General features: G+C 46.7%; 1 long non-coding RNA gene across 1 annotated transcript in view; it reads left to right on the top strand.

Moving 5' to 3' along the window:
* The first annotated feature begins 4,336 nt into the window (after nucleotides 1-4,336).
* Nucleotides 4,337-22,323, top strand: part of LOC131480155 (uncharacterized) — a 49,433-nt gene continuing 31,446 nt past the window's right edge. The window contains exons 1-3 of the long non-coding RNA XR_009245271.1: nucleotides 4,337-4,396; nucleotides 6,619-6,757; nucleotides 14,579-14,632. This is a non-coding gene — a long non-coding RNA (uncharacterized LOC131480155). The remainder of the gene's footprint in view (nucleotides 4,397-6,618; nucleotides 6,758-14,578; nucleotides 14,633-22,323) is intronic.

Genomic DNA, 22,323 nt, shown 5'->3' with positions numbered 1-22,323 from the left:
CCATTAGCATATTACTAACCCTGCAAATAGGGTGATTAGCACATTACTTACAAACAGGGTGAGCACACACAGCGATGGCCAGAAGGGCTGAGAGCCGAGCCAGCCAAGCCTCACTGTGAGAGGAGGATGCCCATATTCATTGGATGCTCAGCTTTTCTTTAAAGATTTTTTTTTTATTATTTTTTATTGGAAAGTAAGATATACAGAGAGGAGGAGAGACACAGAGAAAGATCTTTCGTGCAATGATTTACCCTCCAAGCGGCTGCAACAGCCAGAGCTGAGCTGATCCACAGCCAGGACACAGGAGCTTCTTCCGGGTCTCCCACACTGGTGCAGGGGCCCAAGCTTTGGGCCATCTTTGACTTCCCAGGCCACAAGCAGGAGCTGGATGGGAAGTGGAGCTGCTGGGAATAGAATAGGCACCCATGTGGGATCTCGGGCATGCAAGGCAATGACTTTAGCCACTAGGCTACTGTGCTGGGCCCGGCTGCTCAGCGTTTTCACAAGAGGGACCAGCATGCTCTGACAATGCTGATGTTTCACAGTATAAAGTTCACAAGCAGCGGAACAGGTCCCAGCCAGGTGGCAAGTGCACGGGGTGGCTGTGGGAAGGTGGGCAAGAGGGTAAAGATAGGTCCTTGCTTCAATTCTGGCTCTGATATTTGCAGACTGAAGTGTCACGCAACCTCTTCTTGAGACCTCATTTCCATCCCTTGTGAATGGAGGGTTACAACACCTCCCCTGCAGGGGAGGGCTAGACAATGTGAAGAGTGCTTAACTGAGTCAGCACTGACCAAAGGTTAGGTCTGTTGTGTTGTAGAAGGTTAAACTGCCACCTAGAATGCCAACATCCCCCAAATGAGTGCTGCTTGAAATCCTGGCTGCCCCACTTCCGATCTAGCTCACTGCCGATGTGCCTGGGAAAGCAGCAGAAAATGGCCCAAATAACTGGGCTTCTGCTGCCCTCGTGGGAGACCTGGATGCCCTGCTGTTGTGGCTATTTGGGGAATTAATTTTAACAGGTGGAAGATCTCTTTTTGTGGTTGTCTCCCTACCTTTCTCTGTAACTCTTTCAAACAAATCTTAAAACTCCAACAACCCAAATCATGCCTGAGTATAAGGCTTTGTACATCACGTCTCAAGATCAGCACAGTGGCTCAACAGGCTAATCTGCTGGTGCCGGCATTCCCTACGGACACAGGTTCTAGTTCTGGCTGCTTCACTTCTTTTTCTTTTAAGATTTTATTATTTATTTATTCATTGGAAAATCAAATTTACAGAGAGGAGAGACAGAGAGAAGGATCTTCCATCTGCTGGTTCACTCCCTAAGTGGCCACAATGGCTGGAGCTGAGCTGATCCAGAGCCAGGAGTCAGGAGCCAGGAGCTTCTTCCTGGTCTACCATGTGGACGCAGGATCCTAGGGCTTTGGGTCATCTTCTGCTTTCTGAGGCCACAAGCAGGGAGTTGGTAGGAAAGTGGGGCAGTCGGAACACAAATTGGTGCCCATATGGGATCCTGGGGCGTTCAAGGCAAGGACTTTAGCCACTAGGGTACTGCACCAGGCCCGGCTGCTTCACTTCTGATCTAGCTGCTTGTTGATGGTCTGGGAAAGCAGTGCAACATGGCCCAAGTCTTTGGGACCCTCTACCTGTGTGGTAAACTCAGAAGCAGCTGCTGCTTCCTCGCTTCAGATCCGTTCAGCTCTAGCTAACAGCTGGCTATTTGGGGAGTGAACCAGCAGATGGAATATCTCTCTTCTCTATCTCACCTGTTCTCTGTAAATCTGCTTTTCAAATAATAAGAATAATAAAAAAAACCTTAAAAACAACAAAAAATGAAGTCCTCTTGTAAGATTCCTGTATCAGCGGCTTCTTTCCTGTAGCTGCCTAGGTTGGGTTGCAAGGGCAGCTGCCTCTGGCAACATCTGTTAGGCCTTGGTTGCCTCTAGGCTCGGGCAAGGTGCTGCACTGCCAATACCCGGCTCATTCCAAGGCCAGGGACTGGAAGTTGGGACAGCCCCCGCACCTGGGAGTTTTTGGTCAGGGCCACTATTTCTCCACTCTGCACTCCCACTGCAGTTTTCAAGGTGGAGCCTTTTTCTGGTAGGCCAACACATTCAATGGGATCTATTTCAAAAGTTCCTCTTTGGGCCCAGCGTGGTAATGTAGAGGTTAACGTCCTCGGCTTGCACACACTGGGATCCCATGTGGGCGCTGGTTCTATTCCCGGCAGCCCAGCTGCCCATCCAGCTCCCTGCTTGTGGCCTAGGAAAGCAGTTGAGGACAGCCCAAAGCCTTGGGCCCCTGCACCAGTGTGGGAGACCTGGGGAAGGCTCCTGGCTCCTGTCTTCGGATTAGCTCAGCTCCAGCATCCATCAGATGCAAGATCTTCCTCTGTGTCTCTCCTCCTCTCTCTCTATATCTGCCTTTCCAATAAAAATAAATAAAATTTTAAAAAAAGTTCCTCCTCACCCAGCAAAGAGGTACAATGGTGGCACTGATTTGACAAGGCTTGTGCGAGTGACAAATTCATGGAACGAGCTAGTGGTATCCCAAGCAAAGACTCAATAATCACAATATTCATAATATTGAATTATCGTTCAACAATGATGACTCACCTTCTCCTGAAAACTTTTCCTACAGAGGGTGCACATGTGCGCATGCGTGTGTGTCTGAGAGAAGGACAGACAGACCTATCCCTGCGAGCCCCTAATGCCCACTCCCTTACATCCTCATGGTCAGGATGAATTTTTCTATTTTTTTAAAAAAGAGTTTCTCCAACTGGTCTACCTGTGAGCACCTGTGAGGAAGGAGGGGCCGTAGGGCAGAGCGTCGGCAGCTGGCAGCAAGCAATGACTCAAATCTCAACAGACATGTTCTTTGGCGTGGCACCTGGGCTGCACACTGGGCAGGCCTACTGCCAGCTACCCAGGCTGCCCTGTCCAATCCTGACTGCTTGCAGCTGAGGTGGAAGAATTTTCCCTGAAGGAAAGTAGCCAACACCTGGTGCCACCCATTCTTCTTGGGCAACACCCAGTCAGGCAGGCTTCTCACTCAGCAGGGTTTTCATTTGGCTGAAGCTCCAGTAACCAGGCTCCTCCCTGAGACCTGCTGAGTCCCACGGCCGGCAACTCGCGGAAAACCCGTGTCTCTGCTCGGGGAGAACCCTGGAAAAACCAGCTGCTGCCTTTGGGATGGAGGACAAGGGTGGGGACACTGCCTGGTACCACTAGTAGCGGGGAGTGGGGGGGTGGGATGGAGCAAGACTGGGACCACCTGGACACGGCTAGGGGAGAGGCTTGGGACGCGTGGCCAGGTCAAATCCAGGGTGTCTAGTGCTGAATATTAGATTCCTATATAGTCTCTGAAGCACACGTTTTTGTTTTAAGATTTATTTTATTTTTTTTATTGCAAAGTTAGCTATACAGAGAGGAGGAGAGACAGAGAGGAAGATCTTCCATCTGCCGGTTCACTTGTCAAGTGGCCTCAATGGCCAGAGCTGAGCCAGTCTGAAGTCAGGATCCAGGAGCTTCTTCCAGGTCTCCCATGCGGGTGCAGGGTCCCAAGGCTTTGGACCGTCCTGGACTGCTTCCCCAGGCCACAGGCAGGGAGCTGCATGGGAAGCGAGGCCACTGGAATTAGAACCGGCGCCCATATGGGATCCCAGTGTGTTCAAAGGCTAGAACTTTAGTTGCTAGGGATGCGCACCGGGCCCAAAGCACATGTTTCAAACATTGCATGAGATAACTGTACACTAAAAATAAATTCCTTCTTTGAAATTCAGTTTTAATCAGCAGTCCTGTTTTGTCGTTGTTGTTAAAGATAGGATTCAAACGCCCAACCCCTGTCCTGTACAAACTGAGGCCGACTTGGGGAACGGGTAGCAAACCCAACAGCTTCTCCCCGCCTTGAAAGCGCTGAGGAAGAGCTGAGTGCTTTGAAAGCGGTGAAACTCCTCGGCCCTGCCAAACCGTGGGAAAGTCTCTGGGAAGAGGGTGGAGTGCTGTCCTGGCCGCGTTCCGGCTCACCCAGAAACCGTGGTCGCCGCCCACGGGCCCACGCCCACGGTCCCTGGCCCCGGGCCCCTGTCCCCCGAGCCCACGCCCACGGCCCGGGCCCCCGCCCGCCCGGCCCCCGCCCCCGGCCCCGGCCCACGCCCCCGGCCCCTGTCCGCCCACGGCCCCGGGCAGCGGCAGCAGCTCCAGCCGGCGGGACGGGGCAGGGAGCGTGTGCGCAGGCGCGGCCGGCAGTGGGCGGGGCGTCCGCGCGGGCGGGAAGCGAGGGGTCGCGCGGCCGGGCGAGGCTTCGGGCTGAGGCGGAGGAGAAGGCGGCGTGCAGTGGGGCGTCGCGCGGATTCCCGCTGGCCATGGAGGGCACCGCCGTGGCCGTCAGCGAGGTGATGCCCGGAGGGGACAAGAAAAGCTCAGAAGGACACTTTTCTGAGGAGACCGCCAAATTTGGGCAGAGGGGTCCGGGGTTGTTTGGGGTGCCAGAGGCAGAAAAGTGCAGGAATGTGTGTGAGGAGCCAGATGACACAGGCTTGGGGGCGCGGGGCGTCCCTGGTTGAGGGGATTCACCCCCTCCTCCCACATGAGACCGCGCACCCCCACTTTCCCGCGGAGGGCACCAGGGTGCAGCAAGCTGCTCTGGGGACCTGGAGAAGGGGTTCGTATAGATGGCAGCGTCGGGCTTGGCCTGACTGGAACCCCGCGAGTTTTCCACACACCTCACGCCTGGGAGAGGAAGTGGGAAGCAAAACAGGCAACCCGCGCTGGGGAGGAGCCAAGATGGCAGGCGGCGGGCGAGGGGTGTCCCGTGAGTGCCCGCGAGCCTGGGCAGCGGGGCTGCAGTGGGCCCAGCAAGGGGCGGCGCTGAGCTTGCCCAGGTGCAGCACGGGCACTCCAGTGGCGGCCTGTGAGGGCCTGCAGGGCACGGCAGAGTACCAGGCTACGAGGGCACCTGCCAGGGTGCCGGCTCGATTTTGCAAGTGACAGAAGCGGGTGGCCCTCGCAGCTGGGAGTCCCAGGCCTGCATCCCTTCGCCAGCTGTTCTCGACCTTGGGGTGGGGAGGGCCGGGAGGTGTGGGAGCAGACGCTGGCAGACAGGCCTCCGAACCCACCTTAGGAACTCACTGATGGGGTCTCCCCTAGTGAGGATCCGCTCCGATCTCCCTTGGACAATAGAGATCATAATTTTCCTGGAGGGGCCATAGGGTAGGGCCATGTTTAAGTACTGATTTTTTAATTTATTTTTTTAAAAAAGATTTATTTATTTTATTACAAAGTCAGATATACAGAGAGGAGGAGAGACAGAGAGGAAGATCTTCCGTCCGATGATTCACTCCCCAAGTGAGCCGCAACGGCCGGTGCTGTGCTGATTCGAGGCCAGAAACCAGGAACCTCTTCCGGGTCTCCCACGCGGGTGCAGGGACCCAAGGCTTTGGGCCGTCCTCGACTGCTTTCCCAGGCCACAAGCAGGGAGCTGGATGGCAAGTGGAGCTGCCAGGATTAGAAGCGGCGCCCATATGGGATTCCGGTGCGTTCAAGATGAGGACTTTAGCCTCTAGGCCACGCTGCCGGGCCCTGATTTTTTATTTTTAAAGTAATTGTTTGGGGCTGGCTCAGTGGCATAACAGGCTTATCCCCTGCCTGTGGCCTTGCATCCCATATAGATGTTAGTTCAAGTCGCAGCTTCGCCACATTTGATCCGGCTCCCAGGCCTGAGAAAGCAGCCAAGGATGGCTCAGGTCCTTGGATCTTGCATCACTGGGAAACCCAGAAGAAGCTCTTGGCTTCAGAGGGGCTCAGTTATGGCCATTGCAGCCATTTGGGGAATGATCCAACAAATGGAGGATCTCTTTGCTGTCTTTCCCTCTCTGCAATTTTGACTTCAAGTTAAATAAATATTTCAAAAATTGCTTGTTTGAGAGGAAGTTAGAAACAGAGCTTTCATGTACTGAGTCACTGCCTAAATGTCCACCGTGGGGCTGAGCTAGGCTTGAAGCAGGAGCCAGACACGCTTCAGGTCCCCCATGTGATGACAGGAGCCTGATTACTTCCGTCCGGACCACTGCTTCCCAGGCTCTGTACTGGCAGCCGGCATCAGGAACTGGAGCTGGGGGTGAACTTCGATATGGGATGAGATGTCCCAGCTGGTGTCTTAGCCTCTAGGCTAAATGCTTCTTAAATGTTTGGACCCTTAAAAAAGTAGGCCTAATGACAGGTAAAGATGATTCATAACCAAATGGCACTGTTATTCATAGTCTTCATGCTGGCACATATTCGGAGGAAAAAAAGAAATAAGAAAAATAAACTCCCACTTAATTTTTTTCTCTCAGTATTATTTCCAGATGAACTTGCCCTCTAAATAAAGCCATTTATTGTCTCAATTTCCTGTCTCATTGGGACACTATATGGAATTGTGTCTTCTGTCACTCAACTAGTTATTCTATGGAGTCATGGTGCTCTGCCATGAACACATGTAAAGCTGATATTTTACAAACAGGACTACAGTTTTTGCAGGGAAACAAGGGTTGTGAATTGAACGCTATTAAGCAAGTTTATTATTACCGTGATTTCTAAAGAAGATTGTGTTTTCTTTGTATTGTGCTCTTTTCAGATTTTGAAATATTTAATAATTTACTGGTCGTGTGAAACAGGAGTATCCAAGGGAGCATTGCTAGAAGGGCAGCTAGTAATTTCCATCAAAGCATCAACTTCTAAGAAGCAAGCAAGCATCCTTCACTGCAAAACAACCAGTAAGTAGAGGGGCAAAAATGACTGATTTTTAATCTTTGTTTTGTCGTAACTTATGTGACAGTTTATTTAAAATTTCAATTAGTTGTAATCTCTCCCTTTCTCCAAAGACTTATTTATTTGAAAGGTATAGTTATATAGAGAGAGTGAGAGACAAAGATAGAGATCTTCCATCTGCTGGTTCACTCCTTAAGTAGCTGCCCCTGGCGGAGCTGGATTGGTCCCAAGCCAGGAGCCAGGGCCTCCCACATAGGTGCAGAGTCCCAAGGCCATAAGCAGGGAGCTGGACTGGACGTAGAGCAGCCAAGACATGAGCCGGTATTGCAGGTGGCACTTTTATCTGCACAGCAACAGCCCCTATTCTGTTTATTTTTAAATGTAAAATTTATATATTTGGAAGAAGAAGTGACAAGATTAGGTTGGGGAGTGAATCGTGGGTGGTGGGTTGGGGAGAGAGAAGTACCATCTGCTTATACACTCCCCAATGCCTGCAATAGCTAAGGCTGGACCAGGCAGAAGCCAGGATTAAGAAACTCCATCTTGGTCTCCCTTGTGGGCGGCAGGGGCGCCAGGACTGGGGGCATCATCTGATTCTCCTCAGACATGTCATCTGGCACCTGGATTACAAGAGGAACAGCTGGGACTTGACTCGGGATTCCGATGTCAGGGGTGGGTATCCAAGCAGCAGCCTCACCTGCTGTGCCATAACACCAGGCACATCCAGGTTTTTTAGTAGTGATATTTTATGGGTAGCGTTTCATGTTAGAATGTAGAGATCTGCATAATTTTTATAAGAAAAATGTAAACATTGATTTTTAATATTAGATAAGGTTACAGATATATGTAATTGTAAAACATAAAATAGTTCTGTGAGACTTCTTTAAAAAACTTGTATAAATCTGGGCCTCGGCGGCATGGCCTAGCGGCTAAAGTCCTCACCTTGAACGCGCCAGGATCCCATATGGGCGCCGGTTCTAATCCCAGCAGCTCCACTTCTCATCCAGCTCCCTGCTTGTGGCCTGGGAAAGCAGTTGAGGATGGCCCAAAGCTTTAGGATCCTGCACCCATGTAGGAGACTGGAGGAAGCTCCTGGCTCCTGGCCCCGGATCGGCACAGTATTGGCAGTTGCACTCACTTGGGGAGTGAATCATCGGATGGAGGATCTTCCTCTGTGTCTCTCCTCCTCTCTGTGTATCTGACTTTGTAATAAAAATAAAATAAATCTTTAAAAAAAACTTATATAAATCTCTGCATGTTTCCTTTTCCCAACTTGTTCTCTCCTAGAGGCGCTACATTCTTTCTTTCAATTTTTAATCTTATTTTTCATATTGTTTACTGGTTGGGAAGTATGCACACCCATGTGGGCCTTTGATTAGGGTGGCCTGCCCCCAGGCTGAGAGCACATGCCAGTTGATGGGTTCTACTTCCCTGCCTGGATTGGGATGTGCCTCAGTCCTAGTTCTCGGGCTCACCAGTGCAGGCACTGGTTCACCAGGGGAGTCCCTGAAGTTCCTCTCCCAGGCCCATACCCAGCCCTGGGTCTTATGTGTGCCAGTGGGTGCTGGGGCCCAGTCTAAGATGGCCTTCCCCCAGCCCCAGCTGTTGCTGCCAGGTGAGGCAGCCTAGCCCAGCCTGGGCCATACCCAGCCTTAGCCCTCATGCGAGTTGGTGGATGTTGTCCAGCCCAGCCTGACTTACACCCTATCCTAGCTTTTGTTTATGCCAGCATATGCTGTGAGCTAGCTCAACCCAGCCCAACCCCACACCTGGCCCTCATGTATGCTGACAGGTGCTGCAACCTAGCCTGTCCTGTCTTCTCCCCAGCTGTGGCTCTCATGTTCACCAGTGGGAGCTGTGGCCTATCAGAGGAATTCTCCAAGTTTCTCTACCAGGCCCAGTCCCAACCCTGGGTCTCATGTGAGCCAGTGAGTGCTGTGGCTCTCACCAATGGGTGCTACAACCTAGCCCAGTATAGCTCACCCCCAGACCCAGCTCTCCTGTGTTCCAGTGAGTTCTGGGTGCCACTGTCTAACCCAACCTGTCTCATACCCATTCTGGCTCTCATCAGCGCTAGCAGCTGCTGGAGCTTAGCCAAGTCTGGCCCACCTCCAAACTACCCTATAGTTGGGGGAGGCTATACATGTTTTTAAAAAATATTTATTTATTTTGAGGGCCTGGCACAGTAGCCTAGTGGCTAAAGTCCTTGCCTAGTATGTGCCAGGATCCCTTATGGGAGTCAATTTGAATCCCGGTGGCCCTGCTTCCCAGCTCCCTGCTTGTGGCCTAGGAAAGCAGCCGAGGATGGTCCAAAGCCTTGGGATCCTGGACCCACATGGGAGAGCCGGAAGAGGCTCCTGGCTCCTGGCTTTGGATTAGCTCAGCTCCAGCCCCTGTGGCCACTTGGGGAGTGAATCAATGGATGGAAGATCTTCCTCTCTGTCTCTCCTTCTCTCTGTATATCTGACTTTCCAAAATAAATAAATAAATCTTTAAAAAATACTTATTTTGAAAGAACTAGAGAAGGAGAGATTGACCTTCTGTTAGCTGGTTCACTCCTCAGGTTGGTACGATGGCCAGTGCTGGACCAGGCTGAAGCCAAGAGCTCCGTCTGAGTCTCCCACGAGTCGTTAGCAGGGACAGGATCTGTGCAGCAGCCAAGATGAGAACTGCAAAAAAGTGTTTTTGTTTTTTTTTTCTTTTGAAAGCAAGGAAAAAAAATTATACAATTTACTTCGTATATATAAACCCTCAAACACACAGACACAACACTACACTGGTTGAATTTACATCTAACTCTATAAGCAATTCCACATGTATTATATCTTTGTCATTTATCTACTGATGCATGTAAAGATATATATATATATTTGTTAATGTAAAGATATCTTTAAAACAGAAAGTATGACATATGTATGTATGAACTGGTGCCCATGTAAGATGTTGGTATCTTCCATCTCCAACTCCCCACTCCCTCAGTGGCCACAACAGCCAGAACTGAGCTGATCCGAAGCCAGGAGCCAAGAACTTCTTCCAGATTATTCCAGATCTCCCACGCAGGTGCAGGGTCCCAAGGCTTTGGGCTGTCCTCCACCTCTTTCCCAGACCACATGCAGGGAGCTGGAAGGGAAGTGAAGCATCTGGGATGTGAACTGGTGCCCACATGGGATCCAGGCACAGCAAGGTGTGGACTTAGGTACTAAGCCACTGTGTTGAGCCCAATGGGTACGGGATTCTAAGCAAAAGTGTGTTATTCAATTTTTGATGACACTGCGATGCTGTCTTCTAACTTCAGGTGTTACTGTTGAAAACTCTAGTCTTTCTGCATCTTCTTTTTGTAACTTTTCCTCTCTGTTAGCTTATAGATTCTGTTCTCTATTCTTGTGTTAATTACAATAAATAATGCTGGGTTTCTTGCTACAGATAACCCTGAAATTTTAGTAGCTTAATGTAAAATGTTTATTTTTTCTTATTTTTACAGTCACATGGATGTGTACAGTGGTATATTTTGTTTCATAAAGGATTCTTGTCATTTCTGTTCGAATGCATCATCTGAGTTCCCTAAGTTCTCTACATTTAGCTTGGGAGAGAGAAAGAGAGCAAGACTTATGGGGTGACTTGGAAATCATAGATTTTTATTTCTATTCTCATCCAGTTAGGTAGAATTTAGTCTCTTTTTGAAAACATTTTAATTTATTTTTTGTTTTTAAAGATTTGATTATTTTTATTGGAAAGGCAGATTTACATAGAGCAGGAGAGACATAAAGATCTTCCATCCACTGGTTCACTCCCCAAATGGTCACAATGGCCAGAGCTGAGATGATTAGAAGCCAGGAACCAGGTGCTTCTTCCAGGTTTCCCATGTGGCTGCTTCCTCAGTCATAAATCAGGAGTTGGCTGGGAAGTGGAGTAGCCAGGACACAAGCCAGTGCCTAAATGGGATAATGGTGCTGGAAGGAGGAGGATTATGAAGCTGAAACATTGTGCCTGTCTCTGAATTTATTTATTTCAAAGAATTAGAGGTATCTCCCAGCCACTCATTCACTCCCCACATGTCTGCAGTGGCTAGGGCTGAGCCAGGCCCAAAACAGAAGCTTCATCTGGGTCTCACATGGGTGGCAGGACAGTTAGACCGTCTTCTACATTTTCGAGGCCATTAGCAGGGAGTTGGTTTAGAAGTGTAGAAGCTGGGACATGAACCAATGCCCATATGGGAAGATGGCATCTCAAGTGGTGGCCTAACCTGTTATACCACAGTACTGGGCCATTATTTATTCATTTTCATTTCATGTGTGAGCACCAGCAATATTTATTGTAGCCTTTGTGAATAAATTCACGATGATGTGTCATGTTGTGGGTTGGTTTTTATCCGTTATGTTTGGTCCTCAGGCGCCTTTTCAGTAAGGAACTCATGTGTTTTGGACTTAAGAAATCTTCACTTGTATTCTCACTTCTTCTAGAACTTTTGTTATTTATTTATTGGACTTTACTGCTTTTTACGAAACAATCTTTTCTTTTGTTACTTTTCATCTCCTTTTACTAGGAATGTTCTCAATTTTTTTCTTCAACTTTTCCACAACAGTTCTCTTTTCTTCTATTACAATTTTTATTTCCAAGAGCTCTTTACCTATTAAATAAAACAAATTTATGTATCTCAATAGCAGAAAGGGATATATATATATATAAAATCTCTCAGCCACTGGTCCACTGCCGCAGTGCTCATAATAGCTTGGCCTGGGCCAGGTCAAAGACAGAAACCAGGAATTCAGCTTGGCTCTCAGCGTGGGTCATGGGTGCTCCGGCCGTTTGAGCCCCCAGGTGTGTGTGAGCAGGAAGTTGGAATCAGAAGCAGAGCTGGAACTTGAACCCTGGTACTCTGATATGGAATGTGCATACCCCTAGTGAATAATATATTTTATTACATTTTATTTTTAATGTTTGTTACAGAGGTGAGGTGACTGCAAAGCGAATTATGGAGCCACTGGTCAGAATGGAGGGGGTAGGGGTAAGGGGAGGGAAGGTGAGGGAGAGGTCTTTGCCTCCCCCTTGGCCCCCCACTCCTCCCTGGGGCCCATGGTGGGAGACTGAAGGAAACTGCTTTCAGACCACATTAGCACCTCAGGATGGAGGTTATCTTCCCATGTTGTCCCGTTATCCCAGTGTGGGGAAGAATGTCCTGAGGGTGTCGCTTGGGTGGTTTTGTTTTTTCCTGAGATGTTGTTGAGTTCCTTGTAGGAGAGATGGATCTTATTTCTAATGGCCGTTGGCTGTCCATGTCTATCTCAGTATGTCCGTGGGCTGAGGCACTTGCTGGAGAACTTGGCCTGTTCCTCAGCACAGTGAGATACTTGGGGTCTTCTGCTGAATTACAGGAGCCGCCCTGTGTTTCGTGTTTATGGTATGTTATTCATCCTTGCATGGGAGTTGGCAGTAGAGTTGACCAAACCTTGAACAGGCACTCTGGGACCAGACAACACGTCCACGTGATGTCCGTCACTCTCTAGACCCCTGGTAGGCCAGCCCTCAGACCCAGTTCCCGTGGATGCCAGCCCCCGCGGAGGGGCGTCTTAACTGCCCTCATGCTTTATGCCATTTTATAGCTTCCCACGTGTATTTCAGGACTGCTGTGACTTCTCTCATATTTATGAGGAGTATACAGATTCTTTTCAAAAAAACTTTCTCTACCTAGTACCTGTTTTTTTCTCTATTCCCCTTTATAATCAGTCTGGTTTCTGTTTTTCCTGTTAGATATTTTCTTTAGACATCTTACAGTTTTTTGGTTGTCTGCTTATTTTGAAGAGATTATAAAAATCTGTAACTTATCAGGAGAAACTCTTCTCTTCATCGTTTTTAGGTTTTTACTCTTTGTATGGCCAAGAGTTGAGGCGGAGCCTGTCTGCTAGAGGTCTGGGAGTGAGGGAAAATGGCACCCAGTGTTTACGTTCACTAAATCCACTTTTCTGTTAGGACAACTTTGATTCTAATCCTACAAAGCCCATCCTTCTACTGTTTTCAAAAAATGACTTCCCCTCTGCCTTGCAGCAAGATTAGAAAGGGCAGGTCCCTAGGATGCTGAGGCGAGGAGGTGATCTGAGAACTACTTACACTGATTTTTCAGCTGTATACCATGGTTTTAGCTGCTGCCTCACTCCTCTTTCCAGAGGTTTCTTTTAGTGCCTTTGCTGAGTTTTTGGGTCGGGGGATTTTGTTGTGTAATTGAGCTTCTTTTTCGGTCTTTTGTCTTCTCCCCTACTAATTCCATTTTTTAGATTTTTACATTGGTTTGTATTAGTCCATCTGCTTTTCAGTTTCTAAAATGTTGTTATAATTATCTTTGTTATTCTCTATCCTTGTGAGCTTGTGCCTTTGGGTAAGTCCCTTTTATGTTGTTTGTGATTTCAGGAGTGAATATAGATGTGTGTGTGTGTGTATGCTCAGTTTTCCATTTTCACTTGGAAATGTGAAGTTGTGCCATTAAGTTTGATTTTAAATCTCAGATCATGGGCTCAATATGGTAAACTAGTGGCTAAAGTTCTAGTTTTGCGCGTGCCAGGATCCCATATGGGTGCCAGTTTGTGTCCTGGAAACCCCACTTCCCATCCAGCTCCCTGCTTGTGGCCTGGGAAGGCAGTCGAGGACGGCCCGGAGCCTTGGGACTCTGCACCATGTGGGAGACCCAGAAGAGCTCCTGGCTCCTGGCTTTGGATTGGCTCAACTCAGGCCGATGTAGCCACTTAGGAAGTGAACTGTTGTGAGCTAAGGAGTTGATTAGCACTGGTTAAGCTGAGCACTGCAGGAAATGGGCTCGGCTAAAAGCACCTGGTCTAATCGGACTCATTGGCATCCTATTGTTCCGTTAAAGGGCTTGGGGGAAAGAGTATATAAGCAGTAATAAAGGGAGACTTCAGAGAGACTTCCACCATCACTGGTCTCCTATTGGTGCCTCATCCCCAGGCCCTCACCGTGTCCACGTTACTGGCTCTGCTGGCCGGAACAGTGAACCAGTAGACGGATGGATGATCTTGCTCTCTGTCTCTACTCTCTGTGTATCTGCCTTTCCAATAAAAATCAAATAAATCTTTAAAAAAATAAAGTTGAGGTTGTAGAATCGGGTTCTTGTGGAGACTGAGGGGGAGATCTCTTTCCTGCTGTCCCTCGAGGGAGGAACATGTTCCATTTGGAGGCAAGAGCCTTTGGTGATCTTCAGCCTCTCCTCCTAGGTGACCACTGTCTCCTTTGCCCTCTACTGCACAGTATTGAAGCGCCCAGTGTTCTTATGGGTAGATTCAGAGTTTTGGGGACAGAGATTCTTATCTGATAACTGAATAAAGTGTATTCTATTTAAGAGTAAAATTGGTTTAAAGGGGGCCAGTTTTTTGAGGCAGGTGCTATGGTGGTGACGGCATCCTATATGAGTGCCAGTTCGTGTCCCGGCTGCTTTACTTCTAATCCAGCTCCCTGCTGTGGCCTGGGAAAGCAGTGGAGGATGGCCCAAGAGCTTGGGCCCCTGTACCCATATGAGAGACCTGTAAGAAGTTTTTGGCCTTCTGGCTTTTGATTGGCTCAGCTCCAGCCGTTGTGGACATTTGGGAAATGAACCAGAGAATGAAAAACATAGATAAGTATTGAATATAGGTGAAATGACTTGCCACTTGGTAATTTTTAAGTCCTCGTCCTGAACCCCTGCACTGCCTTTTAGTATGTCTTGGGTGCTTTTGATTTGACTAACTTCATGAGTAAGGTCATGGTTTTAGTGTTCTGCCATTTTTAATTGGCTCATTTAATTGGCTTATTTTTGTAATGTCTCTGTATTCTCTTTCTTGCAGTTGCTTCTGTGGGATGCATTTACAGTGGCTTTGTCCTGAAGAAATTTCTAAAAGGTGAGAATTACCAAAGGAGGTAGATTCTCTTTTTGACAGGGAATTTGATATTTTCTGGAACTGACTTGCTATAAAAGATAAAATTACCAGACCAGGTCTACATCAGATATCCACTGAAGTTTGAACTTTGGATAATTGTTTTGGTTTTAAGATCTCTCATGGAATACTTTTATCTGGCAGTCCTACTCCAGGATAACCTGTGAAACTGCAGACACAGAAGTGGATAAGATACCTAGGCCACTGCAGCTTTTCTGAGTACTTTCTGTACAATCTCAGGCAATAGTCAAAAGAAAAACTCATTTTTTCTCTGTTGGTTCACTCCCCAGATATCTGCAGGAAGCTAGACTGTAAGTGAAGGTGAGACTTGATCTCAGGCACTTGGACTGGGATGTTGGGAGGCTGACACCATGGCCTAGCAGGTGGAGCTGCTGCCTGTGATGCCGGCATCCCATCTAGGCTCTGGTTAGCAGTTATTCCCTAAGGGCACCAGTTCGAGTCCTCCACTATCTAGCTCTCTGCTATTGCACCTGGGAAAAGCAGCAGAAGGTGCCGAATTGCTTGGTCCACATGGGAGACCAAGAAGAAGCTCCTGGCTTTGGACCGCCTGGCCCCAGCTGTTACTGCCACTAGGGGAATGAAATAGCAGCTGGAAGATCTCTTTTTCTCTTCTCTCTTCATCTATAACTGCCTTTCAAATAAATAAAATAAAATAAATCCTATCCAAAAAGAAAACCTCACAAAAGATAACTTCCCCTACAAAATAAATTTATGAAGAAACTTCCCAACTACATACGGAATTTAAGTACATTGGTTTTTATTTGTTTGTTTATTTAAAAACCCTTGAATTTATCCTTGCTCTAAGAAAACAATGTAAGATAATATATATATATATATGTAATATTAGAAAGTTACAATTTATAGTGTGTGAGATATTCTACTTCTGGCTATTTGTAAACTGGGTTTTCTTAGTGTTTTGAAAAATGCAAATCAGTTAAAGATTTATATGCTGATTACTAGCAACTCATTTATTTTGATCGTATCAAACAAAAAGAAGAAACTTTACAATTGAGTTAAGAATGGATAAAGACACAAACATTTAGGAAATAATCCTGCCTTTTTTAAAAAAAGATTTATTTTAGTTTTGTTGGAAAAGCAGATTTGCATAAAGCAGGAGAGACAGAGAGAAAGATCTTCCATGCACTGGTTCACTCCCCAAATGGCTTCGATGGCCAGAGCTGAACCGATCCAAAGCTAGGACTCAGGAGCTTCTTCTGGGTCTCCCGTGTGGATGCAGAGTCCCAAGGCTCTGGGTCATCTTCTACTGCTTTCCCAGGCCTCAAGCAGGGAGCTGGAAGGTGAGTGGAGCAGCCAGGATGTGAACTGGCATCTATATGCAATGCCAGTGCTTGCAGTTAGAGAGTTAGTCAATTGAGGTATATCATCAGCCCCCATAATTCTGCCTTTTGAAACTTGTTTTCTTAGGTAATTTTCCCAGGTGTGGATATTTGAACTGAAGGAAGAGTCAGAAGTGTATTCCTCTGCTTTGGGCTGCATCCTAGCCACCCCTCCCCCGAATCTGCTTTCCATATGTCTGTAGACTTGTGTGTGTATATCTTTTATGTACTGTTAAAAAAAAAAAAGGATTATTGTATTTATTTGAAAGGCTGAGTTATGGAGAGAGGCAGAGAGAGTGAGAGAGAGAGAGAGAGACCGTCCATCCCCTTTGTTCATTTCCCAGATGGCTGTACTGACCTAGGCTGGGGCAGGCTGAAGCCTCACTAGAGCTTGGAGCTTCATCTAGATCTGCCACGTAGGTGCGGGAGCCCAAGACCCTGAGCCGTTGCTTTCCCAGGCCATAAGCAAGGAGCTGGATCAGAAGTAGAGCAGTTGGGACTCAAACTGGTGCTCATATGGGGTTGCCAGGGCCACAGATGGCAGGTGGCCCTGTGCCACAACACCAGCCCTTTGCCAGCTGCTGTTGATTTTGTTATGCTGCTTCTGCTTGGTATGCACATGTATAAAACAAATAAAATACATACATGCACATCTGTGTAATGTAACTGTGGATGAAAAATAATGAAAGCAAAAATGGCTTTTTCCTTTGTTGCTCTTAGCGCTAGAACAGATGATTCTGTGAGTTGAGGTGGAATGTTCTCCCTTTAGTAACGATCACACTGAGAGGTTACTTATGTGAACAGGATCCATTTGCTTTCTCTCCTCATGCCCAGACTTAATTTATCTCAAACCTGCCCCACTGCAGCTGCCTTCCGAGCCTGTGCTTGGGAAGGAGGGAGAGTTCGGGTGTTGTGTTCAGAGTTTGCTCTGGTGTTGAGACTTGGGAGATTTGAATCCAAGTTCAAGAATGGTTTTATGCTTTTAAATCATCTGGTCTATTTATCCAATTTTAGTTGCTGTTTTTTTAGGGTTAGGCCTTTGGAAGGATACAAAGAATGGAGAAATAATTTCTAAAGACACTGCTTCAGTTAAGATGTGTGAAAGGGAGTTGAAAGTGAAAACTCCATCTAAACACAAGGGAGCATATTACAGCACTAGGGAGGAGACAGAATCTTCCCTGCAACATAAACCCATCCTTACTATTGTTTGTACGAGGAGTGGGCAGAGGCTATGTGAAGCTTCTACTTCAATTAATATTTGTGAAAGTGTTTTGAAAATAATGAAAAGCCCCATAAAAACCAGGGAATGGTTTTATTATTGTTATTACTAGGGAGGAGGTATTGTGTTGGGAATTATTTCTGAAATAATCATGAATTTATTATGTTAATGCAGACTTTAAACAATTTGTGTCATGGTTTAAATTTTAACTGTTTTAAAAGTTCAAAGCAGTTTTACTTAGTCTTTTTTTAATATCCTTGTGATAAAGTGTGGGTGGCTATTTGTACAAACGGGAAGGACCGAAAATCCAATACACAATAAAAAGTGAGTCCTTGTGGTCAGTCACAATTAGTAGCCAACTGCAGCCTGTCTTTTCTCCAGTTGTTGGGGCTCATAATATTAACCTCCACTCAGGAATGTACTTGATTCTTACTAATTAGTAACAAAGGTTGCTGGGTGAAGCCCACAAAAGAAATTGGTCAAGAGTAAGACTTGAATCGCTTTGCTGTCTGGCTTATGCACCATTAATTATGCCTTTGTTACTATTATTTATTTAGCATTCCTGTAATACTTTTAGCAAATTGCCCCAAATTGGCCCATTCACTAGTCTTTACCCTGCTTAATTAGCTTCCTCAGGAGCCTCTAGCAGCTGATTGACTAATGAGCAGGTTTCCAGATGCCTGAAGAACTATGTGTTATACAAAACTGACAGGATGGCTCCATAGGCAGCTCCAGCGCGTCGGTCTAGGGCCCAGCTGGCTTCTCTCTGTGTCTAAAATAAGATCCCAGCTTCCCATCTTCTTTAGGGGAACTCTTCATTCTTCTTTACTGCTCACTCTGTCCTGTTAGGGTTATAACTCTGGATTAGGAATACTTGAGATTAAATAAACAATGAGCAAGATAATCTTCCTGTTCCTCTACCTCTCTGATGTCTGCTTTCCTTTTTTTCTTCTCTTCCCTAACTGTTCATACTTTTATTCAGTGAGCTTAAAAAACTTAGGAGAGAGAGACGGATGCAGATACGAGCGACATGCTAGTCTCACTCGCTGTTTTACCTGCTGAGGGGTCAGCTGCAGCCCCCGCCCGGTGGTAGGAACCCAGCTTCCGGAGCCATCAACTGCGCCTTCCCAGGGTCTGCACTGGCTTGGCTATTCTACATCGCAATTCAGACAGATTTTTGATTTTAAGACTCTTGACTATTTAAGTTTCTATGTTGCTAAGACTTCTCTTCTCCTTCTCGTTCACTGCCCTGTCTCCTGAACTCCCCTGGAATAGCCTTATTAATTAGACTATGCGATTTGAGAGTTCCTCTGAAAAATCGTATGTAACATGTCTAAAGTGGAGTTCATTTTCTTGAAACCAACTGACTGTTTAATGTCTCACTGCTTTTGGTGGTACATGGTACTTCAGTGAGTTTATGAAGGGCCTTGGTGGGTGAGATGGACCTCCTGTCACATACCAGAGTGCCTGGGTTCAAGTCCCAGCCCAGTGCTCATTTCTGTGCCCTGATAACTCTAATTGTCTGGTAATACCCCCAAACAGGCAGTTGTCTGCCATGCGCGTATCAGACCTGGATTGAATTTGTGGGTCCTGACCTCAGCCTGGTGCAGTCCCAATTATCACAGGCATTTGGGGTAGTCAAACAGCAGATGGCAGCTCTTTCCCTCTCTCTCTCTGCCTCTCAAATACATAAAAAAACAAATAAACAAAAAAAAAGCTGTGGAGGGTCTGACACAATAGCCTAGCGGCTAAATCCCTACCTTGCATCCACTGGCTTTGTATCCCAGCTGCTCCACTTCCCATCCAGCTCCCTGCTTGTAGCCTGGGAAAGCAGTTGAGGACGGCCCAAAGCCTTGGGAACCTGAACCTGTATGGAGGACTGACCCAGAGAAAGCTCTTGGCTTTGGATCGGCTCAGCTTTTGCTGTTGCAGCTGCTTGGGAAGTGAACCAGCAGACAGAAGATCTTTTTCTCTATCTCTCCTCCTCTCTGTATATCTGCCTTTCCATTAAAAAATAAAGTAAATATTAAAAAAAAAAGCTGTGGACTGTTTTTCCCTTTTTCTTTCAAGTGAATAAATCTTAAAAAGGAGGGAAGGTGATGGGAGTGGAGCGGCATTGTGGTGTAGCATGTTAAGCCACCACCTAGTATTCTAGCATCCCACATGAACACTGGTTTGAAACTTGTTGCTCCATTTCTAATCCAGCTCCATGATAATCCACCTGAGAAAGCAATGGACGTGGCCCAAGTGCTCAGGCTCCATACCCGTGTGGCAGACCTAGAAAAAGCCCCAGGCTCCTGCCTTTGGCCTGGTCTGCTCCAGCCGTTGAGGCCGTTGGAGGAGTGAACTAGCAGATGGAAGATCTCACATCTCCCTCCTTTCCCTAATTCTGCCCTTTGAATAAATAATAATAATAATAATAATTTAAATTGATAGAATTAGTTGTTCATTTAAACCTAAGCTAATGTTTTTCTAGTAATGATTCTTATTTAAAAAAAAACTCAGATCAGATTTAAGAATTCTGTCAGAATAATGTCCTCTACTTTAAAAAATGATAGCCTTAAGATACATTCTTTTAAGATTTCTCGTTGTTTCATATTAGTGAACTAATCTCCATTTTATGTTTACCTACTTAGTCTAATTCCATTTATACAACTATATTTGTATATTGTTATTCATTTGTGTGGGACTATGTTACGTCTGTCCCAAGTATCTCCTTAGCAAAATGCAGTTGTTTAGTTTCTCCTACTTGCTCAGGTTTAAGAGTTCCTTTTAATCCTTAGGAAGAAGAAAGAGTGATGAGCTGGGGAAAAATCAGTCTTTATTTTGCCGTTTTCCCCTTATTTTTGCTACTCATTTTTTTAATCTTTAAAAAATATCCTCCCATTCTCCTGTTTGACATAATTTAACTCTTTAGTAAAATGCTTTGTGATGAATCATTTTATTTTACTTCTGATTGAGAGGGGAGAGAGAAAGACAGCAAGCCCCCATCTACTGTTTTCACTGCACAAATGCCTGAAATAGTTGGGAGTGGGCTAGGCTTAACAGCCAGGAGTGTGAACCCGGTGTCCCGAGTGGCAGGTGGGACCGTCAGACCTTGAGCCGTCCCTGCCACCTCCCTGGTCACACCAGCAGGAAGGTGGAGTTTGGAGCCAGAGCCAGCGAGTGGACCCGTGACAGCTATGTGGAACAGGAGGGTCAGAACTGATTTCCCAACCGCTAGGCTAAACATCTGGTCCGCTGTTTACCAAAGTCAGAAAGCATGCAGCGCTTTCCCCATCACAATCCTAGTCAGGAACTCCGGTCCTTGTGAGGAGGACAAGCTGCCGCCTTGGTGCTGGATGGCTGTGTGGCTGTGAGGTTCCCATGGCTGTTGGCCTTTGCCTTTTCCTGTGCTTCAGCCTTTGGGGGTCAGGGAGGTGCCATACCTCACCCAAACTTAGTTTTGTCTTTTCATTAGAAACGGAAATAAGGACTGGTGATTTTCATGAATTACAGAGGTTGAGAGGCCTAAACCTGCTCAACACTGATTGAGAAAGGCATCGGTGAACTCTTGAAAATATGACTTATTAAAATTTTAAAATCAGATTTTTATATTCAAAGAATTAAATCCTTTTCTAAAAAAAATACTTATTTTTCTTGGAAAGTCAGGTTTACAGAGAGAATGAGAGGCAAAGAGAAAGATCTGCCAACTTCTGAGTCCCTCCCCAAGTGGCAGCAATGGCCGGAACTGAGCCGATCTGAAGCCAGGAGCCGGGAGTTTCTTCTGGGTCTCCCACGTGGGTGCAGGGTCCCAAGGCCTTGGCCGTCCTCAGCTGCTTCCCCAGGCCACAAGCAGGGAGCTGAATGGGAAGTGGAGCTGCTGGGATGCGAACCAGTGTCTGCTTTAGATGTAACGATGCAGACTGGACTTCAGTCTCACATACCAAGTAGATGTAGGGAAGAGGTAGTACACTTATCAGCCACTAAAAGCCTGTTAAACTCTGAGAAGACGCTTCCCAAGCTTTTGTTTCTTTTTTTTTAATTTATCAAGTGTGAACCTGAACTTTATTGTTTGATATATTTTTGTGGTTCCTCTTAGATATATTTATTTACTTGAAAGGCAGGCAGAGTTACAAAGAGTGGGAGAGATAGAGATATGTATCTTCCAATCACTGGTTTACTTCTCAAAAGGCAGCAAGTGCCAGGGCTAGACCAGGCTGAAGCCAGGGCCAGGAGCTTTTTTGGTGTCTATTTTACAGATTCAGGGGCCCAAGCACTTGGGCCATCTACTGCTTTCAATCCAGCTCCCTGCTAATGTCCCTGGAAAAATGGTGGAAGGTGGCCCAAGCTCCCAGGCCCTTGACACCCACATGGGCCATCCGAATGGAGTTGCAGACTCCTGCCTTTGGCCTGGACCAGCTGTTGTGGTCCTTGGGGGGAAGTGGACCTGTGAGTGGGAGATGAAACTCAGCCTCTTTCTCGCTCACTCACTCTTCATTCTCTCCTTTTCAGATAAATAAATATTTTTATAAAAAAGATAAAAACTAAAAAAGTGAAGAAGCCACTAAATAATGACCAAAGGATACATTTACCAAGAAGATAATGACAGTTTTTTAAATACATAAGCACCTGATGCAAGAGCACCCAGTTTTATTTATTTGTTTATTTGAATTTTATTTGTGATGATGTTTACATAGTTGATCAGGGTGGGAAGGGTCGAGGATCAGAGGATAGTGGGTGAGACCCTTGTTTACACATTTTCCTTTTCTACTTTCCATATGGGGGAGACAGGGATACAAGAGGAGAAACCATGCCCAGCCCCCAACCACCACATTACATGGGGGGAGAACTGCCACCCGATGTCATCCCAGGGTCCCCATTTCCTGAGGGTTCTGCTCATGCGGTTTCAATAGTTCTGAGATGCTGCTGGTACTGCCACTCCAAGGATGAGGAAATCCTTCCGAAGTTGATTGGCTGTTATAATCCACCTCCGAATCTCATACTCAGCAAACCAATGGGTGCTGTGGCCCAATCCTGCCCTGCCTAACATACACTCTGCCCTCACCACTGTGAGAGCTGCAGCCCAGTTAGAGTGA

The sequence above is a fragment of the Ochotona princeps genome, chromosome 4, assembly GCF_030435755.1.
Source record: "Ochotona princeps isolate mOchPri1 chromosome 4, mOchPri1.hap1, whole genome shotgun sequence".
Taxonomy (NCBI): domain Eukaryota; kingdom Metazoa; phylum Chordata; class Mammalia; order Lagomorpha; family Ochotonidae; genus Ochotona; species Ochotona princeps.
This window is presented reverse-complemented; position numbering and strand designations above follow the sequence as displayed.